We start from the raw sequence: 26,098 nt of genomic DNA, 5'->3' as shown, positions 1-26,098 counted from the left end.
CACGGCGTGGTGCCAAATGCTCCTTGTACCTGACCTGACCTGTCCCTTAGATGGAGACATGCAAAGCCTAAAAATCAAACTTTTAAAAGAATCTAATGTTGGGTGCTGGGGTAGATGAGTTAGTAGAACAGGGGCAGGATTGATTCCCACATGTTTGGTGCATGTCTTCCCTATTCCCTGTCTTCTCAGTCTAATATGTAGATAAAACATTTAAAACCTTACAGCAGCAAATATATCATCATTGCATGTTCTCATTTTAACATGAAAAAGTTTTACTTCTAATGAAAGTGTTTAAACTGAAGGGAAAACAGAAAAACTGTTTGATTTCTTTCATGGAGAACTAAAATAACCCTGAAAGTTCAGTTAACAGAAATTATCTTTATTAAAGACAATTTTTTCAGTCTTTCTCATCGCTAACCAAAATCCCAGACTTTCAGATGTTTGTCCTTTGTGTTCTTCTTTTTCAGCTCATTATAATGGTCATCACATGGATTTTATTAATAAGGCGGATTAACCGCAGCATGTCCAACTGATTAGAGAAGTGCGTCATTCAATCAAGGAAATCTTGGAAGCAGCAGTCAGACCACCACACATTACACAACTGTAATTACTATTTATGTTCATTTCTGTTAGCTGCAGGGAACTCTTCAGATGTGAGCTCCAAATCTAAAGATGGACGTTTTTTAAACATGCAGAGCGAATAAATGAGGCTTTCAGAGGGCCAAATATGAACAAATTATCTTTATGTATTTGTCCTGTTTGACACGTAAAGCCTCTGTGGTAAGACTTTACTTTAGTATTTTTGTTTTTTCATTTGTTTCGGACAGTGGACAATTAAAGAGACTGGAGAGAGAGAGTGTGTGGAATGACCTGCAGGAAAAGAAGCCACAGGTCATTCATGAACCCGGGCCACCGTCTCACAGAGCTGTCACCTTTGAACCCGGGGAAAGAGAGGTAGAATGATATTTAAGTGTTCACTTTTTAATCACTTTTTCTTTCCTGAAGTTTCTCTGATTAAAACAGAAATAATTAATGAGGAAAAAAGTATTTTAATAAAATGATTTAAAATGATAATACAATTTGTTATATAACATATTTTTAGTCAGTTTGATACATCAATTCCACAAATAAACACAGCAATCAGTTCTACAGAGGTACATGGAATAACTGTTTTACTGCTTGTGGATCAAAGGGCCAGATTTGGCCCATGGGCCCCAGTTGAATGACTCTGCTGTGATTCTTTAGCTCTGGACAGAATCAGTGACTTAGCATCTATCATGCTGGGTTTGTATTTACAAACTAAATCAGAGAAGTGAATCTACCATTAAAAAGTGTGACCACCAGGACTGAACAGTTCATCCAAATTTGATCAGAATCACAATGTACATGTAAATACATGTAAATATTAACTTATTTATAAACTAACCTAAAACAAACCAACCCAAAATTACTTAACTTGATTTAACTGGAGTTAACTAAACTAAAGTCAACTTAACTAAAGTCAACTTAACCTAACAAAGCTAAACTAAAGTAAACTAGAACCAAAGCTAAATTAAATCTAAACTAAAACTAAACTAGACTAACATTAACATAACTACACTTAACTGAATCAAACGAAGGTAAATTAAAAGCTGAACTAACCAAAACTTAACTTAACAAAACTAAATGAAGGTAAATTAAGAACAGAATCTAACTACACTGAACCAAACCTAACTTAACTTAACTTAACTTAACTTAACTTAACTTAACTTAACTTAACTTAACTAAACTAAACTAAACTTAACAAAGCCACCTAAGGGCAACTAAAAACTAAACTAACCTTAACATTACTACAATAAACTAAAACTAAATTGAACAAACTAACTAAACTTAACCTAAAAACTAAACTAAGGTAAACTAAAAACTAAATGAAACCTAACTTTACTAAACTATACTAAGATAAACTGAAAAATAAATAAAACTTAACAACACCTAACTACACTAAATTAAATTAAACTAAAAACCACATTTACCTTAACTTAACTAAACTTAATTGAACTAAACAAAACTAAGGTGAACTAAAAACAAAATTAAACTTAACCAAACTTAACTTAAGTAAACTAAAATAAGGTAAACTGAAAACTAAATGAAAGTTAACTAAACTCAACTTAACAAAACTAAACTAAGGTAAACTTAAAAAAAGACTTAACCTGAATTTAACATAACTTAAACCAATTACACTAAACTAAACTAAACTTAGGTCAACTCAACAAAACCAACTGAGGTAAACTAAAAACTAAATTAAACTTTTCTATAAAAACTTGACTTTAACTAAATGGAGCTAAACTTAAAACCTGACTCAACTGAACTAATCTCTGTGGCCCTTTGAAGTGGATTATTTAATCCTCTTACTTCTGTCTTCCTTCACAGAAGCTAAAATCCCACCATAGGAAGTGAACCAGGGAAAGGGACCAGATTCAGTTTCATCCTGGCTAAATAAAACCAGATTAAAAAGGTCCCAGAAGAAAGCATAGAATCTGTCCTGCATGTGTACATTCAAGCATTAATGTTTGTCAGTTTGCCGTTATTTATCAGCCTTGGGTCTTTATAATCACAGTCTTATTGTAATCTAACACTCCCTCCTCTAACTGTGTAAACTGAGAGTCCTCCCTCCTCTGGGTCAGGGATTAAGATGGAGGCCCTGCTGAGTGAGCTGAACATTAGTCTGAGACTGGTCAGAGAGACATTGGTGATCTCAGAGGGTTTTTAGGTTTGTTTAAGACACTCAGATAAGGAGATGGAGTAGTTAATGACAGACACAGAGAGGTTACCTACTATTACTCACACAGTTTGTGGAGGAAGCATAAACAGAGCAGCAGTGATGTGAAATAATGACCAGTATTGTATATCAGAATAACGTGGACACGCTGTGCACATGCGTGGTCACAGACTCTGATCTGAGAGCAGCCACAATGACTCCTTTGTTTCCCTGTTTGTTTACTGCGAGCTTATATTTTCCACAAATTGAGCTGGTTTATGGTGTGAAAACGTTTCTTCCACTGGGACAGTGAAACTTTAAATATGTTGGAAGGATGTGCCGTAATTATCCAGCACAGATGAAGCAGTCCTCTCCTGCCAAAGCTCCCTTTCTTTTCCTTTTTTTATGAGTGCGGCCGCTCTGCTATGCTGTGTCACAGGTCAAAGCTCACAGGGTTAGGGTGGACGGACACTGCGTCCTCACATCCGTCTTCATTAGAGGTCTGGAAGTACTCAGTGGTCAGACCTCCTCCTCCTCCTCCTCTTGCTCTTTCTTTTCAAAACTATCTGTCCCTTTCTGATAAACAGCTTCATCAGAGCTCGGCAGTGTCGACACAGAGATGCCTGACATGATCCATCAGGAAAGCGGAGTCTGCAGTAAACAACACTTCATCCTCTCCATCAGGCTTGATTCACTAAAGTGCACATCTCTTTCAGTATCTTAGTTTCTACTGTGTTTATTTGGACATGAAGCACAGTTATATGGTGCATGCTTACTTAGCAGAGAAATCAAGCTTTAGCCTTGTTAAAGCCAAATGCACCAGAGAGCCAAGTGTGCATCAGTGGAACAGCAGGATACTCAAGCTCTCGAACATCCTTATATATCAAAGACTGAAGACTGAGTCACATTCAAAAAGTGCAAATTAGAATGCAAACTAAAAACCACCCATAACCCTTTATATTACATTTTAAAAGTAAAATTTTAAGGTGCTTACAGGAGAATCTTGTTGCCATCCTTAGCCATGTTCCAGTCTGAATGTTAAACTCAGCTCTCTGGTCACCGCGGTAACTTCAGATTTTATTGGCAGAAATGACAGAGGCAGTGATGTGCAAGTTTCTGAAAATTATGATGCACCTCCACCCCAACCCTGCTGCTTGGTTCGGTACACTTTTGCATGGTTTTTCTGGCTTTTTATGAGGTCTTTGAACTGACTAGATAATGAAAGTCACATCATTTCAGTCAGGTTTGGTTCAGTCCAGTTCTGTCCTGGTTGAGCTCATTAAACTCTGATCTTACTCGTGCTTCCTCTGCTGATGTCCATCCAGTCTCTCTCGCTGTGATGGGAAATACGTCTCTTTTTAGAGATCCAGATCATTTGGCTCATCTCAGTAGAGCTGGTTGCTCTTCATTTGGTACCCGTTTGGCTTTTTAAATGTGGGTTAAATAAGGACAGAGTATGGAGGAAAGGAAACTGGCACTCGAACAGGAGCTAGCTGCAGTCGCTCACATTAAAGAGTTGTTTAGGAGAACAGGCTCATTTATCATTACTTGGTCCCTCACCCCTCAAGGTTATTCTGTTGATAGTGCATCACCGTTTACATTAAAGCATGTTTGAGACTAAATGAAGATTTTTATATGTTAAAGAGGCTCAGCTGGCCTCTTATCTCAGTCCTAGACCCCTCCTGACTCTGGTCTCCCTTCAGACAACACTGGAGGGTTGTCAGGACTAAGTCATTAGTGATAATGATCACCTCTATGCCAGGATATCAGTTAAACCGAGGTCACCTAAGATCAAACCAAAATTTCGAGGCACACCAAATCTATACAAAATCACCTATTTAAAGCATTTTCCAGTAAATCCAGCGAATAGCATTAGTTCAGAGAGGCCACGGAGACAAGCACTGCTATATCACTTACATCACTTATCTCATGCAAGCCCTCATCAGCTGACAGTCAGCTGATTTGCTTTTAAGCATACTATTGGCAAATTTTACTCATGCTGCCATATTTAAACTGCTCTAACCTGGCTTTGCTTTGTTGCTCCCTCTCCAAGCCACTTTCTACAACCCTCCTCCACCCCAGCTCCTCCTTCCCAGAACAGCCTCATATGAATAACAGCAATAAGTGCATATTTACAACTATCTATGACCAAAAATTGTGTGTTTATTGACAAAGTGGTCCTGACTGAAATTAAGTTATTGTATTGTTGCAGTAATTATGGTTGCCCACCAAGACTTAAGGAACACCATTTGAGAACTATTGTTCTAGTATGTAGAAATGTTCTGATGATAACTGCAGCGTTCAGGTATTTCAGAGCTGTAAAGTCTAACTTTCCTTCGTTCCCATTCATTCCTGATGTCTGTCCTCCACTTCCTGACCTCCATCAGGCATTCATGTGTCATCAGGGTCATAAGACTGCAAACACTTATTTTAGCTTGGATGCTCATTTGGACATTTATGACATCTTGCTTCTTCTCCTCTCAGTCCTGATTCCTTCTGTGCTTGCACACCACTCTGCAGTCTTATGCCCTTATATGGGCATAAGAGCTGTAACATTAATCAGTTTGAGAACAGAGGTGTGGACTATTTCACTAGGTAAGAACAGGTTTATCTGTGATCTCAAGCTCAATGTATCAGCGATATTGACATTCTATACCAGGGATGTCAGACTCCATCAAAGCAGGGGCCGAATTCTGGATTTGGGTCTAACCTCAGGGCCTTACTGGGTCAAAATTTCCCATGAACTGTCAATCTCATCTTCACCAGTAAAGAATTATAGGGGGGGAAAATCTATCATTGATTTTGAGATTTAAAAAAAGTTAAATGTTAAAATCATGATCTTTAATTTAAAAGTTCAAAGTATGAGAAACAAAATTTAACATTTTGAATTGAAAAAATCAATATTTGGGATTAAAAGTTATATTTAGGAGTAGAAAATGTCAAGATAAGAGAAAAGAAATCTAAATCAAAAGTAGAAGGTAAAAATATGACATTCAATTCAAAATCAAGAGTTTGAAAGGGCAAAATGTAAGATAAAATTCTAAATATTGAGTAATAAAGGTCCAAAGATGAGCTAAAATGTTTACATTTTAAATAAAAAGGTTAATATTTGTGGTTAAATTCAAAGTTAGGAGTTGAAAATGTCAATATGTAAAATAAAATTCAATTTAAAACGTCAAAATATGACGTAGAAATTAAAATTGTGAATCTAAATAAGTAAAATATGAGATAAAAGTCAAAATTATGATTTGAAAAGGTCAAAAATATGATATAAAAAGTCCTAACCATAACTTTAAGTCATAATTGTGAGATGTAAATTAGAAAATACAAAATGAAAACTCAAATTTCTTTTTCCACATTCCTGACTTTTTAATCAAACTATCTTAACTCTTTATTTTTTCTAATTCTAATGACTTGACAAGGATATTTTCAATCATCAAGGTTAAGTTTACATTGTTATACTGGAGGAAATCTGCAGACCTCATACTGGTGGGCCTTATAATAAAAATATGATATGATCTGGTTGGGCCGGTATAACTGTGCCACTGGCCTGGATTTGGCCCCCAGGCCTTGAGTTTGACACCCCTGCTCTTAACTAACTCTCGGGAAGAATGAAGCAACAAGCGTTGCATATCTAAATATTTATTTGAACATGAACTTTTATCCTAAAGCTTTCATCATAAAGAGCTCTGTGAGTGACTTCAGACTTTCTGTCCTGATAAACAAGTTCAGCTGCAGAAATAAGATCACAGATGATCTTCTGAGCAGTCTCAGCAAAGCCACAGAATTCAAACTTCCCTCTCTTGTCCTTATAGACTCACCGAGACATGATTATTCCTGTCATGTGGCTCCCACTATAGAGAACATCCTGAAGTCCTCTGGCCAGGAAATCAAGGCCTATAGCGCTGCATCAAACAGATCTAAACTGGATTGAAGGAGACGCTCCATCAGACACAGCACATGTGAGGGGACTGTCCCTCTTCCTCCCCCGGTCCTTATCAGAACAATGACATCACTGTGGCGTTGTCTGTCTGTGACATTACCAAATATGTGGCGACGACTGAAGAAAAGAGCAGAGGAAGAGTGATGACAGGAATTAGACAGAGATGGAAAGAGGGATGCGTTGACGGAGACAGAAGCAGTATTTAAAAGAGAAAGAAAGAGAGGGAGAGAGAGAGAGAGTCGGGGATAAGAGGGAGAAAGCCTGGAGCTGCGGCTTGGCTGAACTCACCGTGAACCTCAGCAGATTTATTTTCTCCAGAGCTCGCTGCTCGCTCAAAGGGGGCCAGATTTACGTGACTCTCCCCAGGCTGCTGAAGCACGGCTCTGGAGGCTGAGGATGGGATAAGTGGACGATGTGGAGTCTTTCTGGAGGTCACAGGGGTTAGAGGGAAACAGGGAAGGAGTTTCTGCTCCATTATTTTCTGGCCTTGAGTTTAATGTGCCCTGGTGGAGCGTTCCTGCTCGCTAGCTGGCCAAACTAATTAGAAACACTCGCTCCATTAAGCGGGGTGTTTCATTTTAAACCCTGTCGTTTGTTGTTGGCAGAGCCGGTGTGAGCCGACGGATCTCTGCTCTCTCTGCATCAACCAAAGCGCTGCTGAGGTTACGTAATTTTATAACTCGATCTGGTTTATGTAAGCTGCAACATAATGTGCTGTTCTGACACATGTAGAGACACAAAAGTGTTGACGTGAACCGATGCCTACTCAAATACAGGTGTTGAAAACTACTCTGGCTTTATATTACAGGACAAATGGAGGAAATCCACAGGTAACATTCCCTTCTTGTTGTCTCAAACTGGCTCTTTTTTCAGTCTCTTTGATTTATGGCAGAGCAGAGACAATGTGACGCCATGCTGAGATACTGCAGCTAAAATGTTGTTTACTTACACAGGATTCTAACACAGGAGCCGTTTGTTACAGTCGGAGCTTTACTACTTTACAGACTATTTTATAAAAACCAACCAGTCCAGATTCTGCTTACAGCAGCTGGAGCATAGGGTCAAAGAAGACATGGAGAACTCTATGCTAACTGCTGCACTGATAGCGTAACATCTTTAGGTGGAGGCAGTGTGATGGTGTGGGATGACATCTCCCTCGCTGGAAAAACGAGGCTCGTCATCACTGGAGGAAATCTCAATGCAAAGAGATATGGAGATGAGATTCTACAACCACTCAATCCCATATCTCCACAGTCTGGGACTGAACTCTGTCCTCTGAGATGACGTAGCTGGCCCCCACAGAGTGGGGTTTATCAGAAGCTGCATTTCCAATACAGTTTTTCACAAAATAAAGGCGGTATTTCTTAAATTCGAATGAGTACAGTTTAGCTTTGATTGTGTTTCCATTTGGAGTTTTGGGCATGATACTCTTAATTCTCGTAAAATCTCTGGACGTTCTAAACCTGTTGCGTGTTGGTACGGTTATGATACATCTACAGCGGTTGCCTTGACAATTTTGAACAAAAGACGAAGGCAATGGATGACAGTTCCAAGGCAAAGTCCGTATGTATGGCAAAAACCACATATAAGGGTATAAGTGTGACGTTAAGAAAGTTTCGGTCTTCTCTTCTTTCCACATGTACCGTGCCATGTTGTCTTAGAGTGACCTGGTCATGTGGCACCGTACGTTACATCCTGTGACATGTAAATGAAGAAAAAGTGTTCCAGTTGCACTTTTGCGATCTATTTCTACATCGAAACATCTGACAAACCTCATGAGAGCGTCAATTTGAGAGGTTTTTTGAAATTCGGGTGTTTCGATTACCAGTTTTTAATTGCACTATTTAGATTATACGCAATTCCTAAGGCAGGGTTGTCAAACTCAATCACAGCAGGGGCCGGATTCTGGATTCAGGACAAACCTGAGGGCCTAACAGGGTCACCTTTTGAACCATAAACTGCCTACCTTGTTTCAGCGGTAATAAAATATGAAAAAAAAACACCAAACCTCAGCACTGATGATAAATGATTTTGACATGTAAAAAGTTAAAAAGATAAGTTTAAAGGCTCAATATCTGAGAAAAGTAAATTAATTAGTTCCAAAAGGTCAAAATGTGAAATTGAAATTGAAAAATCATGTTTTTTTAATGGTAGATATATTAAAAAGAAGTCAAATCATGAGTTTAAAAGGTCAATATACGAAATACGTTTTTTAATCATGAAATCAAAAGTCAAAATCTGATTCAAAATTCTAAATTGTGAGTCTAAAAAGTCACACTATGGCATAATGAATTTGGAGTTGAAAATATGAGGTAAATTACAAAATCATTTGTTGAAAATGTCAAAATATCACTTAAAAATTATAAATCTTAAAGCTCAAAATATCATATGAGGAGTCAAAATTATGAGTTGAAATGCTCAAAGTATGAAATTAAAAAGTCAAATCCTAAGTTTGAGTCCAAATTGTGAAATGCTAAATTGAAAATGTGAAATTGAAACACAAATTAATTTCTTTTCCCACATTCCTGACTTCTTATCTAAATATTATTACTCCTTACTTTTTCAGATTTTGTTACTTAACAAGAATTTCTTAAATTATCAAGGATAAGTTTATATTCTTATATTTGAGGAAATCTGCAGACTTCATACTGATAGGCCAGCTATAACAGAAATATGAGATCATCTTGTGGGCCGGATTAAACTGGTCCATGGGCCGGACTTGGCCCTCAGGCCTTGAGTTTGACACCTGTGTTCTAAGGGTAATGAAAATGCAGCTAGAGACTTCCTCCAGAATTTGGGAGTAGAGAGGATGGAATGTCCTGCCAGCAGTCCTCAACCCCATTGAACATTTGTGGGATCAGTGTGGGCATGCTTTTAACTGACTGGTGATGAATGAATGAAAAAGAATAGGATGCCATTCCACAGCAGTGTGTGACCAGGCTGGTGACCTGAATAAGCTGTTTTGGGGGTGGAAGAGAAGATGTGGAACATTTTCCATGGATTAACCCACATCGTCAGCTCTGCTGCTCATCCCACAAATGTGTAAAACCAGAACCTCTGTGAACCGTTACACCCCTATTCCATTCACATGCTAGGGATGCAAATGAATCAATAATTGAAACCCAGTTAGGGATGAAGTTGAGGCCCACTGACCTTGACCTTTGACCTCCGAAATGTAAACAGTTTATCCTTGAGTTGGAGTAGATCTTTGTCAAAAAGTTTGAAATAATTTCTCAAAGCATTCATGAGCTATCATTCTCAAGCAAGGGCTGAACACGAGGCCAAGTGATCTTGACCTTTGACCCATGACTTCCAAAATATAATCAAATCATCCTTGAGTGAGAGTGAGGTTGTGTTAGAATTCTCTGCATGGACAGGTGGATATCAGATCGACTTCATCAGCAGCAGCAGTTTAAGGATTTCACGGCCTGGGACGGACTTTTATTCTAATATAAACTTTAAAGTTAAACTGAAGAGCAGTTTTGTATTCAGCATAATTCCAGTTTTCTCCACTTCCATCTCATGTACTGTCCTTTTCGAGGATAGTACTGTATTCTAGCCCACACTCGGCCCACTAAGGAAGAAAGGAATTAACTCTCTGTCCTCTGACTCAACTCTCTGTGAGCTGCTTGTGGAACCAGAGGTCAACGACTCCGACTTTCATATCGTTTTTCCTCGCTGGGAGGGTCTGAGGGAGACAAGAAGGCCCTCAGCTCCTGATCCCAGCATCCCAGTGGATCTGGGACAGTTTGTCTGCTGATTTGGTGTGTGACAGGTAACGCTCAGCACGCCTGTAGGAGCAGCACAGCTGTGACCCGGAGGTGAGGAGGTGAGAGGGCAGACGGGAGATAGCTGTAAAACACAAGACCTCGGCCCACTCCACTTGATCTGGATCCACTCTGCACATGTTTCTGATTTTATAATTTAGTAAAGGGGAGTGAAAACAAGAGCATAAATTACCTTTCTATAGCTGCAACACATATTTCAGTATCTACCAACATATTTTGTTTCTGCAGACAGTTTCCTCTTCTCTAACTGTCTTCTTTGAAGAAAAAGGAGAAACCTTTCACTGCATTCTTGTCACAAAATTACTAAATGTTTACTATGACTTCCCCAATTCAAAAGGGGGCAAATAAAGTTTTAAGTGCTGACTCAGATGAATTAGTGAGGGGCTGTGATGGGATTTTCACAATGTTGTCTGAAATCAAAAACAGACGAACTGGCAGGGAAAGTTCTGAGCCCTGGGGTTTCAGCTCGTCTTTTCCCGCCTATTTTGGTCCGCCTGGTCTTCTTGTGTAACAATACTAAAGTAATATCGTCATTGTAATGAAAATATGAAGTTATACGCTTGTTTTTACAGGGTAACCAGGGGTTTCAGTTTATATCTATCTCAGTGATGTCACATGAAGACTTAAAAATGTAAAGATCCTGTGATGAGGGTCCTGTTCTGTTTGAAGACAGGATGAAAATCTAAACCAGTCTTGTAAATGTATTTGGTGATATCTGACCAAAAAAAAAGAACTTTTTTTTTTTTCATGTGAAAGGTCTGATCTCACAATCAATCTTTAATGTGCAGAACAATCTAGAAATGTCTGAGCTAAGGTGGTCTGAATCAGTCTCTTCACAAAATATGAAAAATATCCAGCTGGAATGTAAACTGGACAGTCAAGGGGAAGGAAGGAAGGGAGGACTGAAGCTATGACAAACATCCAGCCTGAACTTGAACTGGACAGTGAAAGGGATGGAAGGGAGGAAAGAAGGGAAAGGTACAAAAATGAAGAAGGATGTAAGGAAAGGAAAGGAAAAGGAAATGACAGGAGGGAAATGAAAGGAAAGGAAAGGAAGGGAGGAAGGAAGGGAAAGGTACAAAAATCAAGAATGATGTAAGGAAAGGAAAGTAAAGGAATGGAAGGAAGTGAGGAAGGAAGGAAATGGTATGAAAATCAAGAAGGATGTAAGGAAAGAAAAGGAAATGACTGGAGGGAAAGGAAAGGACAGGAAAGGAAGGAAGGGAGGAATTCAAGGAGGAAGGAAAGGAAAGGGAAGGAAAGGAAAGAGGAAGGATGGAAGAAAGGAAATGAAAGGAAAGAAAAGGACATGCTAGGAGGAAAAGGAAAGAAAAGGAAAGAAATCAAGAAGGAAGGGAAGGAAAGGGAAGGAAAGAGGAAGGATGGAAGAAGGAGAGAACAGAAAAGGAAAGGAAATGAAAGGAAAGGAATGGAAAGGAACCAAAACAAAAACCAAAAGGCAGCACTGCGGTCTAATAGTTAAGTTCCTTTGTGGAGGACTAAAGCTATGAAAAACATCCAGCTGGAACTTGAAAGGGACATTCAAAGGGATTGAAGGGAGGAAGGAAGGGAAAGTCACGAAAATCAAGACGGATGTAAAAAAAGGAACGGAAAGGAAAGATAGGAAAGGAAAGGAAAGAAAAGGAAAGGAAAGGATGTATGGATGGAAGGTGTATGGATTTGTATGAATGTGATTAGTTAACACGCTCACAGAGCAGACTCCACCATCAGTGTGTGAATGTGGAGTGAAAGGAAACGTGTGCCCTACTTAGAGAAGTCAGCTGTGACCTGTGCTGGAAAGTGCTTACACCTTTGTTTACCATTGATCTTACAGTGTGAAGCTTGAAGCTCAGCTTCCTGAGATCAGGGTAAAGTTGGGTTTCTGTGTGTGAGCCCTCGCAGTCAAACATCTAGTGGGTGGTGTTACCTGGTCTGCTTGCTCTCATTGGTTGTTTTAGGTATTCCTTCAGAGCAGGTATAACCTACAATTATAAATATCAAACTTGCTAGATATTTATGATTCAAGGCTGAGGAGTTTTGACAAGAAATGTAGTGTTTTCACATTTCTCCTCGCTGTGACAGAGATGAGATCGTGTCAAGTGTTGCCAGTGTACAGCTACTGTTGATAGACTCTGTTGACACTTTGTGGACAGTCTGTGTTTTTGCCCGTGTTGCTGTCCACATACAGGTGAATAAAGTTGAAAAAGTGTGTGAGATAGGAAAAATTAATATAACAATGTATTCACTTTTATTTACCAATTCATTCATTTAAGCTGGTTGTTCTTTATTTATTTAGTGTTTAATAGGCCTGTCTGTCTGTCGGGTTTTTGTTATCAGGTTATTTCTGTTGTCAGTTTTTGTGGTTGTATAGCAGCAACTTGTGGTTGAGTTGCAGCAACTTGCTGTTGTGTTGTGGCAACTTGCAATTGTGTTGCAACTGCTGTGACTGGCGACTTGTTGTATTGCTGCAACTGGTGCTTGTTGTGCCGCAACTTGCAGTTGTGTTGCTGCAACTTGTGATTATGTTGCAGCATCTTGCACATGTGTTGCTGCAACTTGCCCTTGTGCCGCAGCAGCTTGCTGTTGTATTATAGCAACTTGTGATTGTGTTTCAGCAACTTGCAGTTGTGTTGCAGCAACTTGCTGTTGTGTTGTGGCAACTTGCAATTGTGTTGCAACTGCTGAGACTGGCGGTTGTGTTGCTGCAACTTGTGATTGTGTTGCAACAACTTGCAGTTGTGTTGCAGCAACTTGCAATTGTGTTGCAACTGCTGTGACTGGCGGTTGTGTTGCTGCAACTTGTGATTGTATTGCAGCAACTTGCAGTTGTGTTGCAGCAACTTGTAATTGTGTTGCAACTGCTGTGACTGGCGGTTGTGTTGCTGCAACTTGCAATTGTGTTGCAGCATCTTGATGTTGTGCTGCAGCAGTTTGCAATTGTGTTGCACCAATTTGCAATTGTGTTTCAGCAATTTGCAGTTGTGTTTCAGCGACTTGCAGTTGTATTTCAGCAGCTTGCAATTGTGACTCAGTATCTTGCAATTGTTTTGCAACTGTTGTGACTGGTGGTTGTGTTGCTGCAACTTGGGATTGTGTTGCAGCATCTTCTAGTTGTGTTACAGCAATTTGCATTTGAGTTGCAGCAACTTGCTGTCGTATGGCAGCAACTTGAGGTTGTGTTTCTGGTGTGTTGGTGTTTCAGCTACTTGGATTTCAGTGAAAGCTGATTGCCTCTGTGCTTTCTGGTAATGCTAAGCGTTTTGGAAATGCATTTGTGTGAGACCTCCTGGCCACCGTATTTTAAGGGTAAAAAAGAGAGTATAATGGGCCTTCAGGGGTTAAACATGAAGTGTTCTTGTAATAATAAGCATATGCTATGATGGCTTTGATATGTGTGTGGATAAAGGGCCATTTTCACATCTTAGACACAGACGTGTGAGAGCATATGGAAGTCAATATTTCAAGTGACATTTCAATTATAAATGTCCGACACCACATTATTCCACTCCTGCAGACTCCCCAAACCACCAAAACCACTCACCAGTGCTCCACATACACAAGCACAGACTCAGAGAAACCACATGTTTGTGCACACATAAAGGCAGCATAGTCTTTATTTTTTCAGGCTGTTATCAGACGGTCGTGCACACACTCACACTAACTTTAGCACTCGGGGGCAAGAGAGGGAGGAGCATATCAAAGAAAGTGTGGTTAAAAAAGAACACCCAGGGACACCCACCTCCACATAAACAGGGGATCTCCTTACCAAAAACAAAGAGGCCCGAGCAGCCAACCCACATCCAGCGGAACAGGGAGGGGTGAAAGGAGCTTAGCGAGGAGGGGAGGAGGAGGAGGAGGAGGGTGGACGGATCAGAAAGCATGTAAGATGGGCGGAAAGGTAGAGCCTAATCATTCATTACAGTAATTACAACCTGAGCCCACTCACTCTTTCATTCAGAAAAGAGGAGAAAAGACATTCAACTTCCCACAAAGGTGTTTACCGCACACTAGGAGAGTTCTTTCCTTCTTCAAATGAGCCTCAAACACATAAACAGAGAAGAACACACATGTGACACACCGCGGGGGATCCTTAATCAGTTCAAGTGATGAGGTTTAAGTCAGTAAATAACATGAGCTATGAAAGTGCTGCGTAAGGGTCTTCATCACTGTATTTGTTTTCCCTCCAAGCTCTGAATCATGCTCTCCCTCACCACCCATCCTTACTCATTACACAGTACCTCCAGAGCAGAGCACAGATTGACTGCCACATAAACATTTGGACTTTGTTGTTTTTGCCCTGATGTTTGAAACAGGACAGGGATTGCTGCTGGAAGTCTTTGAGGAGCCGTTTAGGAATGGCTTTTATGGGCTTTTGTTTGAATATGAAAATCCAGTCATAAGAGCAGCTGTAATCAACACTTTCACCACAACAAGTCCATTTTATACCATCAAGATCAGGTCAGGTATGGGAGCATTGCCTGTTTGGCACTTTAATGCATCAGCCCCGTAGTGAACCGACCTTCTTATGGCCGTCCTTCAGGCCTGCTCCACGCCTATGCCCCATCTGTCCAGGTATCCTCCCAGATGACCCCTCCATGGTGCATGCGGTCACCCCTGCAGTCTGGAACAAGGCAGCAGCCGTTCCATCAGCTGATCCTTCCCATCCTTACTCTTCTGAGCATGTCAGCATTAGACATACAGTCTAACAACGATACCCAAAGATGCGCAGAAGTCCTAAAGGAGGCCCATTGGTGCCTCGGTCAGCATCCAGGCCTCACAAGAGTTTAGTGGAGGAGCAAGGACCCAAAGACTCTGACTTATGTCTGCATGCTCAGATACTTTGAAAGCTACACCACTGTGCCTAGTGAACCCATCGCCCACGCTCATCTAACTGCTGCAGCATCAGGAGTCCAGCCCCAGAGGAACGGCAGACATGTAGCTCTGTAATACTGGTCTGTCAGAGTGTATAAAGAGACAGTATGTATATTTTTCATAATGATTTACAGTGATATGGCTCTTAACCCTGTTTGGCTGTGGACTGAGTAACTGTGATCTCTGCATGGCTAGTCTAAGCTTAAAGTCAAGCTAGGTCTGGGGGCCAACCCTTTTTAACCCTTTTGATTGGCCCCCCGAAAATTCTTTAAATCATATTAAATATAACCCTCAACAGAGCATGAAACTTGTACTAGACTGTATTATTCTTCTTAGTTTCAGCACAAGGCAGTGCTACCATACTAACACTGTAAACAAACATTTTGACAACAGGTTTTTATGCTGTTTTTTAAGGACTAAATTGACATGAAAATATAGATGGTAAACATATTTGTGTCCAAAATAATAATGATATCTTGATTTATAACACCCTAATGGATTACAGCAGCAAATAGCAGCACCAGTTATGTTCCAGGGGTGGAGACAGAGCTGACCAAGGCCCCCTGAAATCTGATTGGCCTCCCCTAAATCCTTAAAAATAATTGGCTATTTGCCTTGTCAGCCATGAAGTAGCCTTTAAAGCATGCCCAATCACTGATCATATCTTACCTATATGAGATTGGGTTTCCTTACTTTAATATCAAGGGGAGGTATATGAAAGTGGCCCTACCATCCTTATATATTTGTGTATGTCGCCCCTGATGGAAAAGACACCCCTAAGCTAGGTGATGGTTTAGTTTAGTTGGTGGAAAAAACACCCATATACTGAGACTAGAGTCATGATGCATTGGGTGTAAGGTCAAATCCAGATTCAGGAACTGTTTTTTTCCATGTCTTCCTACATTCTCTCCTGATATTTTCTGAGCCTGAAGGTAAACTCTAAAAAAAAAAAGCACCAATAGGAGGCACTGTGGTGTAATGGTAAAGTCTGATACCTGTAAGTGAAGCTTGAGGGCCTGTCTTGCAAGGGGACTTCCGATGCTAGTTCAAGCCGCATCAATAAATGTGATTCTGAGCTTCCTTTAGGAAACCGAAGGAACATAAACCCAAAAATGCCCAAGCACAAACAGGCAGCAGTGGTGTGATGGTTAAGTCTGCTTCCTCCTACTTCTGTGTTACTTAGTGTTATCCATAAATCTGTTTCCTCTGTGTGCTTAAATCATCCTTTACATGTGGAATTTTAACAAGAAAACATGAAATAGTCTAAAGGGGTCCTGCCCTGGCATTAGCAGACCTGAACATTTTTATACACTTGAACATTTTACCTTCAAAAAGAAAAGTCAGATCTGGTACTCTGCCGCTATTGTTGTTGACAAAGCTGATGTCATCAGCCCATCTTGATTTTGATTGGTCAGTGAGGGAGAAGTGACGTTGGTAAGTGTGACACACATAAAAACTGAACTAATTTCACCTGAGAGCAGTGATTAGAAACAGCTGGTACTGAGAGTGTTTTTGCAGTCACTGCTGTGCTGAAAATGCTGCTCCACATTGGTTCTGTATTGAAAAAGGGTGCTGATAGAACAGTGGACACAAGCTTTAAGGGACATAAAGGTCCTGGTGGATCTGGCTGATAACAGCTGTTAGCCAGGAGGCTCGAGGTCCATCTCAGCACTAGACTGACTTAAAGGTAGTGTTGGACTCAAGACCACACTCTCTGAGACCAAGACGACTTGCCTGAGACCAAGACTTTTGGGGGTTGAGATGGAGTCAAGCAAATGACAAGTCCGGGATTATTTGAAATAGCTAATAATGAAATGTTCAACTGGATTTGTTAGGTGAATGAGGTCTAAAGTAAGTGTTCAGAGGTATTTATGACTTGAAATAAGATGGACTGATACCAGAGTTTGGAGGTGTAGCTATTTGTTGTTTTAGTAAATGCTTCTCCTTATTATCACATTATTGAAGTCGAAGAAGAGCAGATCAGTGCTGGTCTTGACCGGTCTTGATGGAAAATCCAGAGTCTGTAAGTATTTGAGATGAATCTCTCAGACAGCTAGTTCTGCATTATAGCCAGGATCAAAGATGTGGGGCTGGGGCAGCTCTGAATCCTCATGTTTAAATCTGAAAGGCACAGTCCTTCAAATTCAACAATCTTATTATTTTGGTTTGCTCTCATTATTTTTGGTCACAACAGGAAGAGGATTATAGCAAACCAGCTGTGGTTAATCCACTGTTTACTGCTGCACATTAGCAACAAGGAGGATGTTCATACATTTGGGATCCTAGTGGAGCATGGGACAGCCAAAGAGGCAGACCTGGAGCTGGTAGTAATCAAACACAAAAAATTGAAACTGACAATCCTGACTCATAAATGCGGTTGGCATTTTTCCTTCACATTTATTTGAGCAGTTATTTACTCACAAATGAGCCATATTAACAAAAGGATGGTGAGTTTAGCTCTGCAGAAAGAAGGAAACAGTTAGCAGGGCTCAGTCCAAAGGTCACAAAAATCTGCATATTAGCAGCTCTAATGCTCATTAATTAGCACATTACATCTCATTTGTGTAATCCAAAATGTACATCCAGTTTCCTCTTGATTGAAGCCATTATGCAAAGCTTTGCTAAGCTAAGCTAAGCATAATGCAGCTGTAGTACATAAATGTGGTATCAGTCTTTGCATTGAAGTCTCGGCAGTGACTGAGAATGTTTGGCCTTGAGTTGAGCTGCTTCTCTAAAAGGTTCTAACACATATTCTACATTTAAAATCATCAGACGTAACATTGAAAGAGTCTTAAACACTTTTATATGTGTTTAAATTTCAATGATCCACACAGCAGCACTGAGGAAACCTCTCCTGTCTTTACATAACAGACTCTGAGTTCTAAACTTTGTCTTTCTGTGTTTGTGGAACATGTTCTGAAGTAGTTTGACTCACGTTCTGACCGCAGCTTGTAGCCTCTTGGTCTGTTTTTTTTACAGCCTCCCCTCCATGTGTTTACCTTGCTCTCATCTCCGTGTCCCTCAGGAGTCCTTAACCACCGCCCTGGGTGTCCCTCTGGGGGAAACAATCGGTCGGGCAGAGGAAGGGAAACAGTAGCTCCGATGTGATCTGAGGACAACAACAATGCCTGGAAAGTTCACCTGCCGTCACATTCTGCTGTTCCCAGTCATCCAGGAGACCCACAGGTGTTTAATATGTGCCAGGAATGAACCTTAAGCATCAAGTAACATCCATTATGGAACATAATACTGTTAATGCACAGGAAAGCACATTCGTCTAGGTTCATGCATGCATATCATAGGTTTTATGTATAGTTGGTGGTCTGTGCTATGTATGTGGTCCTTACTGTGAGACTGTTTGTAGAAAAACTTGATCTAGAGAGGAAAGAGGACAATAAAACTCTTTCCTGCAGCATTGATTAAACTCTGATTTCAGCAGACAGTTGTTGTTTTAGTGTGTGCAAGTGTAGGTCATGAGTCTGAGTCAGACATTTGAGTACAAAGTTTGAAACTCAATTGGAGAGGGATGGCGAGAGCCTCTCTTTCTTCAACTAGGGACGGAGCACAAGTGGCACCCAGTGGGCAGAAGCAGCGCTGCACAGAAGAAAACCTGCAACAGGCAGAAGTTGCTGAGACAGATTGAGCAATGCATCTTCAAACAGACTCCCTTTGTTTTATGGCTTTGCTTGGTTAGCTTTCATTCTGCCTAGGTCACTTAATTGCTGTGCAGTTACCACATTTTAACCAGTGAACCTTTAAACAATGGCTTATATACAGTAGCTGTGTAAACAGGCTTAAAATCATATTTGTCATCTAGAGAGCCATGCAGGCGGAAGAAAGTGGCTCAAATTTAGAATAAATAAGAAAAAATAACAGGATAGATCCTTGTTGACCAATCTACATCTGCAGAGGTCAAATGTTTTCTAAAATAAGACAGCTTTCAGAGCTTTCACAGCTGTCAGACAAGTATGGAACAAGAAAGGCCTCCTGCTACTGTACACTAGAGCTGAACGACTTAGGACAGCAGTCTATCTGGGATGTTTTCAACCAATATTGCAATTTAATTTGTGGTTATATTTAAGGTTCCTCATCTTTTGTATTCGTCAAAAGCTTGGGTCTAAATGCTAAGATGAAATTAGATAAAGCATGAATCAGTCAGAATGAAATATTTGTATCAATCCACTTCAGTAGTGAACTTTTTTTTTACTTACAGCCTTGTTGCAATCATCATGACAAATAAGGCTGAACAATTTTAATAAAATATCTAACTGCCATTATTTTGACTCACATTGTAAATGTGATATGGATGCTATATTGAAAGGAATGCTAATTTTATATCATTGTCATTTTTAATAAGACAAATGTATGCAAAAGTAAGGAAAGTAGGATTTTTGCTATTGACACATGAATGTTTGCATGATGCAGAAGCATAATGTCTCTGCTGCTGTGTAAATAAATGAAATAATGATAATAAAAATGATTGAACTGGTATTTTGACAGACATTTTGGGTTAAAAACATATTGAAACTTCTTTGATTTGAAAATTCAGAATCAGCTTTATTTGCCAAGTGTTAACGCACAAAGAATTTGACTCTGGTTAGCTGTGCTCTCAGTGTACAGGAATTAAACATTAAATATAAGACATAAATGAGGCTGAAAAAAGCGTAACAAAAAAAAAAAAGGTGCAAGGATGCTGAATAAACATGATGAGAGCATGTACAGATGTGGGCAGATTTTTATTAGGTAGATAACATAATTTAAGATTGTTGATTAGTGTAAATGTGCATATGAGATGAGGCTTTCACCTCAGAGAGACTTATTACAGTATTTGAGTTTCAGTTAAGCAGTAAGAGACAGTCAGGACATTTTAATTTGCCTTTACGCTATAAATTATATGAGGAATGAAGACAGCCCTGTTTTTTAGCCAGCTTTTTAGCTAGTTTTATTTCTTATTTGACATATTTGTGTTTTTTTTTTCAGGCGAGTGTGGTGAACTGGTTCTTACTTGGAAAAGTGCCTTTATGGAGTATTATCATCAGAAGAGTTATTGAGGTAACAGTGACTTTATTTCTGCCCTTCAGTGTTGTGGTGGGTGGATTTTTTAAATCATAAGACAGGATTAGGTTTTCCCCCTTTTCAAACTCAGTTTTTAATTCTTAGCTTAACTCTCCTGTGGCGGACTATATCTAGATATGAGTATGTTATGGCATGACACTAAATAATACAATGCAGGATATTATAATACAATACATTTTTATATGATACAGTGCAATTCAATAAATTATGAACAAAAGGATACATTACGATACTGTAAAAAACTGTATTGTAGTTATGGATACAACCAAATACAAGAAAATACAATACAATAAGCTGTGATACAAGAAAATTATATGATGAATAAATAAATAAGCCACAGTATGAGTATGACTTTCGATCCGAAAGGATACAATATACATGGGCGTAGCATGGGGGGGAAGTGTGCTGATTACCCAGGCTTATGGTAGGGAGGGGCCTTTGAGAAGCCTGCAATGAAAAGTGTGTTTTTATTTATTTATTCTTAATAATTAGTGTCATTGTTGAATCAAAAGCAACTAAATGTATTTGTCAACGGACTGAAATTTGTATAAAATAGAGTGAAATAAAATACTTGGGGGGCCCCTGCACCTTCCTTAAAAAACTCCAAATGGTATAGACCAGGGCTGCAAAATCAGGCAGGGAAATTTAATTTTCCCATAGCAAAAATATTGCTCATACATTGGGAAATTATGGTTCAGAAATACATTTAAATGCATAGATAATTGTAAAAATGATGCAACATTTGTTGCTTAGCTAGCCGGTTAAGGGGGGCCCTGTGTAATATTCTGGGGGCCCAAAATCCCTAGCTACACCCCTGACAATATATGTTAGGGTACAAATACAATACGCCACTGTACTGTATGGTACAGTAAGTATGATGCATTACAATAGGCAGCAATATGATAATATCCAATATAACATGGCATAATGCACTACGATATAATAAAATACAAGAAGTAATATGACAGGCCACAATACAATAAGTCACAATACAACATAATAGAATACAACATTATAGAATACAAGAGGAAGCAATACAATATGATATGGAATTATAAGAAATAATGTTTTACAAGAAGCTATAATATGATACAAGACAATATGGTATGGTGCAATACATTAAACTAAGATACGATAGGACACAATACAATAAACTAAACTATGATAGAATAAGCTACAATACAATACGACAGGACACATTTTAGTCAGCTATGATACATTAAGGCAGTAGATTTCAAACTTTAACTGCCCAGGGCACACTTAAGATCAACCCAAAATCTTAAAGCACACCATATGAATGTTCTTATAAAATAGCCACTTAAACCCATGGGTAGCACTTTTTATTGGGCTCTAATTACCTAGTGATTTTATAGTAATAAGTGTATTTGTCTTCTAATGTCCCAAGAATAAGGTGATAATTACCTAGTAAAAAGGTGGTATTTTACAAGGTATAACTTGGAAATATGGTAATATTAAGGAAGTATTTGCCTAGTAATAATGTATTAATTTTCAAGTAATTCCTTGTAAATTTGGGATAATTCTTTGGTAATTAGGTGGTATTTTAACTTAACCTTAACCCTTACACCTAAGCCAAACCCTAACCCTAAAAATTACTTGAACATTTTTCAGGAAGGACTCATTTAAGTTTAGTCGGCCAAAATAAAGAAATCACCTGCATAAAATTCCAAGGCACACCTTGACTTACCCCAAAGCACATCAGCCATCATCAACCACTGCATTAGGGCACAGTACTGCACAATACAGTATGATACAATACAATACACTGAGCAGAAGAGCACCTTAAATACAGGAAGCATGTCAAGCATCGTAGGTACAACCTTCACAATAAGACTCTTACGGTTTCCTGGTTTAAGCCACAACCACGTAAATACTTACATACAGTCTTACAATCAAGACTTACATTTGATTTTTGCATCTTGTCTTGGATAACTGTGGCTCTTTTCCTGGAGTAGTTATGTTTTCTCAGTGCATTAATTGTATGTATTCTTCAGTGCCTTAGTCTCTGATAGGCAGTTTTGCATCTTTGTCTGGAGAGTCGTGCCCAGGGTCCTTTGATATGCGTTTGCATTGATGTATGTTATTCATTGTATTTTGTTATTGCGTGTAAATATATCCATATATATACAGTATATATAGTCTTTGTACAAGGTATTGAGTGGTTGTGGCTTCAACCAGGAAACCATCAAAATCTTATTGTGAAGGTTGTACCTGCAATGCTTGACATGCTTCCTGTATTTAAAGTTCTCTTCCGCTCAGTGTCCACATCGCTGAAGAAGGCCACAAGTGGAAAGTGGTTTCTATGTCGAGGTCTATGGAGGTCTATGGTAACTAATCTTCACTTCAGTCTTTATAAACTGACAGTATGTAGGATCTAAGAGTCTAGTCTGTGCCAGTTTAGGTGTCCTTTCACTCCAGAGAGCACATTTATACACAGCATTGCTGCTGTCTAAGTGCCCTTAGATAGACAAGCATCCCTTTCACCAAAAACAGCTTCTGTCAGGTCTTTAACATGAAAGTGATGCTGCTGATGCTGGCAGCCATCTTGGGTCATGAGTAAGTCATGGGTTTAAGATCTCTGGCTCTGCAGGGTTAATTGCCACATCTTCTCATGAATTTAACACTGCAAAGTCCTGCACTGATAACAAGCTCATAAGCAGAATGAAGTCAGATGATTTCCTCAGAGTTGGATGCTCTTTCCAGGAGAACGGGCCAACGTTACATCATGCATACTTTAAGGCTTGCTGCAATGATTTCAAGGCTCAGGGTGGGCCTCCTTTTTTTTTATTAAGGTTTATATTTATTTATATGTTCCTCCTCCCTTTTCTCTTCCCTTTTTTTTTTTTTTTGTTTTCACAGAGAGTTGAAGTAGCGGTCAGAACATCTGTGCGTTTCTCTTCTTTTGACCTGAAACAACTCGTCTTCTTCCATAGATGTCAAACCTCCACGCCTTTCCAAACACAGTCCAGTTCTCAATGGCTGATTGTGTTGAATCCTGTGGAGCTGCTCCTCTGCCTCATCTTCTTCTGCTCCTGCTACGGCCCATTGGGTAACAAACATAGACACACGTGTACAGCCTTCATATACAAAACAAAATGAGTCCTATGTAAATATGGATTCACACAGTCACTAATACACACCGGCATCCATGCACCAAAGCAGAACGGTAGAGCGGCCTTGTTTCTGCTGATGCTACATCTGTAGCGCAGATGTGCCGCCGCACTCCAAGGTGCCGCTGAGTGCAGGATGTTTTGCATTCCCTCTGTGGAACCTGTGAGGCGTTCCTGTGGGCTGTCTGTCTGGCTGCATTAGTCTGTGTGTCATGGGGATCTGTTTGCCTCGGCCTCTCGTTGGCTGGCTCCAGGGGTTTGGGTACGACTGTTAGCATGCTAATTCAGCACAGATGTTGGGTGCTGAATCAGGTGGTGAGAGGAAACTCCGTTCCTGGCAGGAGGGAGACACTGGCTGAACTGTGTGGTGACCCAACCCTAAAGAGGTGAATTTTCCCATCCTGACCCTCTCTGTCCCAGTAGAAATCTCAGCTGATGTGGAGGATAATATTTTCCTGGTGGACTCTATCTGCTCGCTATTGACAGGAGTGCATACATCCTTCTCACTGGTGGAAAATCCCCTAGAATAGATCTATTTTCTTTATCTTAGAGCTGCAGACCAATTAAACCCTACAGGCCAAACTAGTTAGACTGAAAAGAAAGGAAGAACTTTTAAGATAAAGCTTTCTGATGTCATAAAACTTTTGACCTCCATTCATATTTCTACTTAAAGCATCACAAGCAACATCTGAAGTCCTAAGATCTGGAAATTACTAAGACAAAGGGAGACAACCTCCACAAGAAAAGAGAAGTTCAGCAAATTAATTCTGGCATTTTGAAACTGGAGAAGATTTTTTTTCATGTTGATTATGTCCTGTTATGGAGAGAATCATCCTGTCCTCTCCCTTGTTTTAAAATTAGTTTTGTATGGTGTGTAGTGAGTGTGATAAATAAAAGACAAACACTGCACAGGAAGTCTTAGGATGGAACAAATCCCAGTGAGGAAGTGAGAGCAACATGGAGAATGTTCTTTGGAAGACAGTTACTGCAAAACAACGATTAAAAGAGTCACTGCAATCAAGTCTATCAAGAAAAAGTGAAAATCAAATATGGAGGTGTTTTATTCATTTATTTTTAGATTACATGTTTAATAATGAATATCTAATTAATGTGATTTAGAGAGGAGAGAAACTACTTTAAAAAACGACAGGAATAATAACCATTTGTTCAATCATCCACCCACCCATTTATGCAAACGTCTGTGATCCATCCATCCATCTACCATCCATTCATCCATCTATCCATCCATCCATCCATCTATCCCTCCATCCATTCATCAATTGATCCATCTATCATCATCTATTCATGCATGCATCCATCCATCCATCCATTCATCCATCCATCTATCCGTGTATGCATCCATCCATCCATCCATCCATCCATCCATCTATCCATGTATGCATCCATCCATCCAATCATCCATCCACCTATTTATGCAAACATCACTCATCTATCCATATATCTGTCTATCATCCATCCATCCATCCGATCATCAATCCATCATCCATCTATCATACAGCCATCCATCTATCACTCAATCCATTCATCCAATCATCCATCCATCCTCCTTCTACCATCTATCTATCCATCCATACATCCATCCATACATCCATCCAATCATCAAGCCATCTATAATCCATCCACCCATTAATGCAAACATCAGTCATCCATCCATCTACCATCCATCCATCCATCCATCCATCCATCCAATCATCCTTCCACCTATTCATGCAAACATCAGTCATCCATCCATATATCTATCTATTATCCATCCATCCATCCATCCATCCATCCATCCATCCAGCCATCCGATCATCAATCCATCATCCATCTATCATACAGCCATCCATCCATCACTCAATCCATTCATCCAATCATCATCCATCCTCCTTCTACCATCCATCATTCATTCTTCCATCCGTCTATCCATTTTTCCATCATCCATCCATACATCCATCTGGTTTTATATTTCCCTTTATAGCTGCAGCTTTAATTACTTCAGGTTGAAGCTGTTTGGATCTTTTAGTATCACCTGTCAGAAGATAGGATCAGGAGGATAATTGATTAATCAATAGATCAAACAGATATTTTTCAGAGCTGATAAATAACAGGTTTTGATGGCTAAATTAGGTAACTCATCATTGATTGTTCTCCTTTTAGCCTGTATCAGAGTCGCTGGTCTGAATGGTTCAGTATTGAACACTTCCTCTTGGCATCATTTCTTCAGGCGGTCCGTGCCGTTAGCCGGCGCCTCCACAGCTGGCCGAGAACAGATTCCAGCCCAAGCAGTCCGGGTCCTCACACCAGCTGCTATAGGGTCATGGTGTAAGCCTGCTGGGATGTGTAGTGTAGCGTATGTGTGCGTGTGAAGGGTGTCTGCTTATAGAGGAAGAGGATGCTTTAACACACATACACCTAACTGACACAGCATGACGCTCCATTGTGTCCTAATCAGTATACCAGGAACTGAATAACCAATATGTCCTCCATACTTCGCTCCAGTTGAGCGAGTATGACGAGATATGGACAGCGAGAGCCGGAGAGCTGGAATTCT

The 26,098-nt window shown here is 39.7% G+C and overlaps 1 long non-coding RNA gene across 2 annotated transcripts in view; it reads left to right on the top strand.

The window, feature by feature from the left end:
* LOC121525956 overlaps positions 1-23,730 on the top strand; it is a 96,260-nt gene extending 72,530 nt beyond the window's left edge. For both annotated transcript variants that reach the window (XR_005993280.1, XR_005993279.1), the window contains 3 exons: positions 18,366-18,526; positions 20,321-20,392; positions 23,294-23,730. This is a non-coding gene — a long non-coding RNA (uncharacterized LOC121525956). The remainder of the gene's footprint in view (positions 1-18,365; positions 18,527-20,320; positions 20,393-23,293) is intronic.
* The last annotated feature ends 2,368 nt before the right edge of the window (positions 23,731-26,098 follow it).

Source organism: Cheilinus undulatus, linkage group 18 (assembly GCF_018320785.1).
Source record: "Cheilinus undulatus linkage group 18, ASM1832078v1, whole genome shotgun sequence".
Taxonomy (NCBI): Eukaryota; Metazoa; Chordata; class Actinopteri; order Labriformes; family Labridae; genus Cheilinus; species Cheilinus undulatus.
The sequence above is the reverse complement of the archived record's forward strand: the minus strand, read 5'-3'. Positions and strand labels throughout refer to the sequence as shown.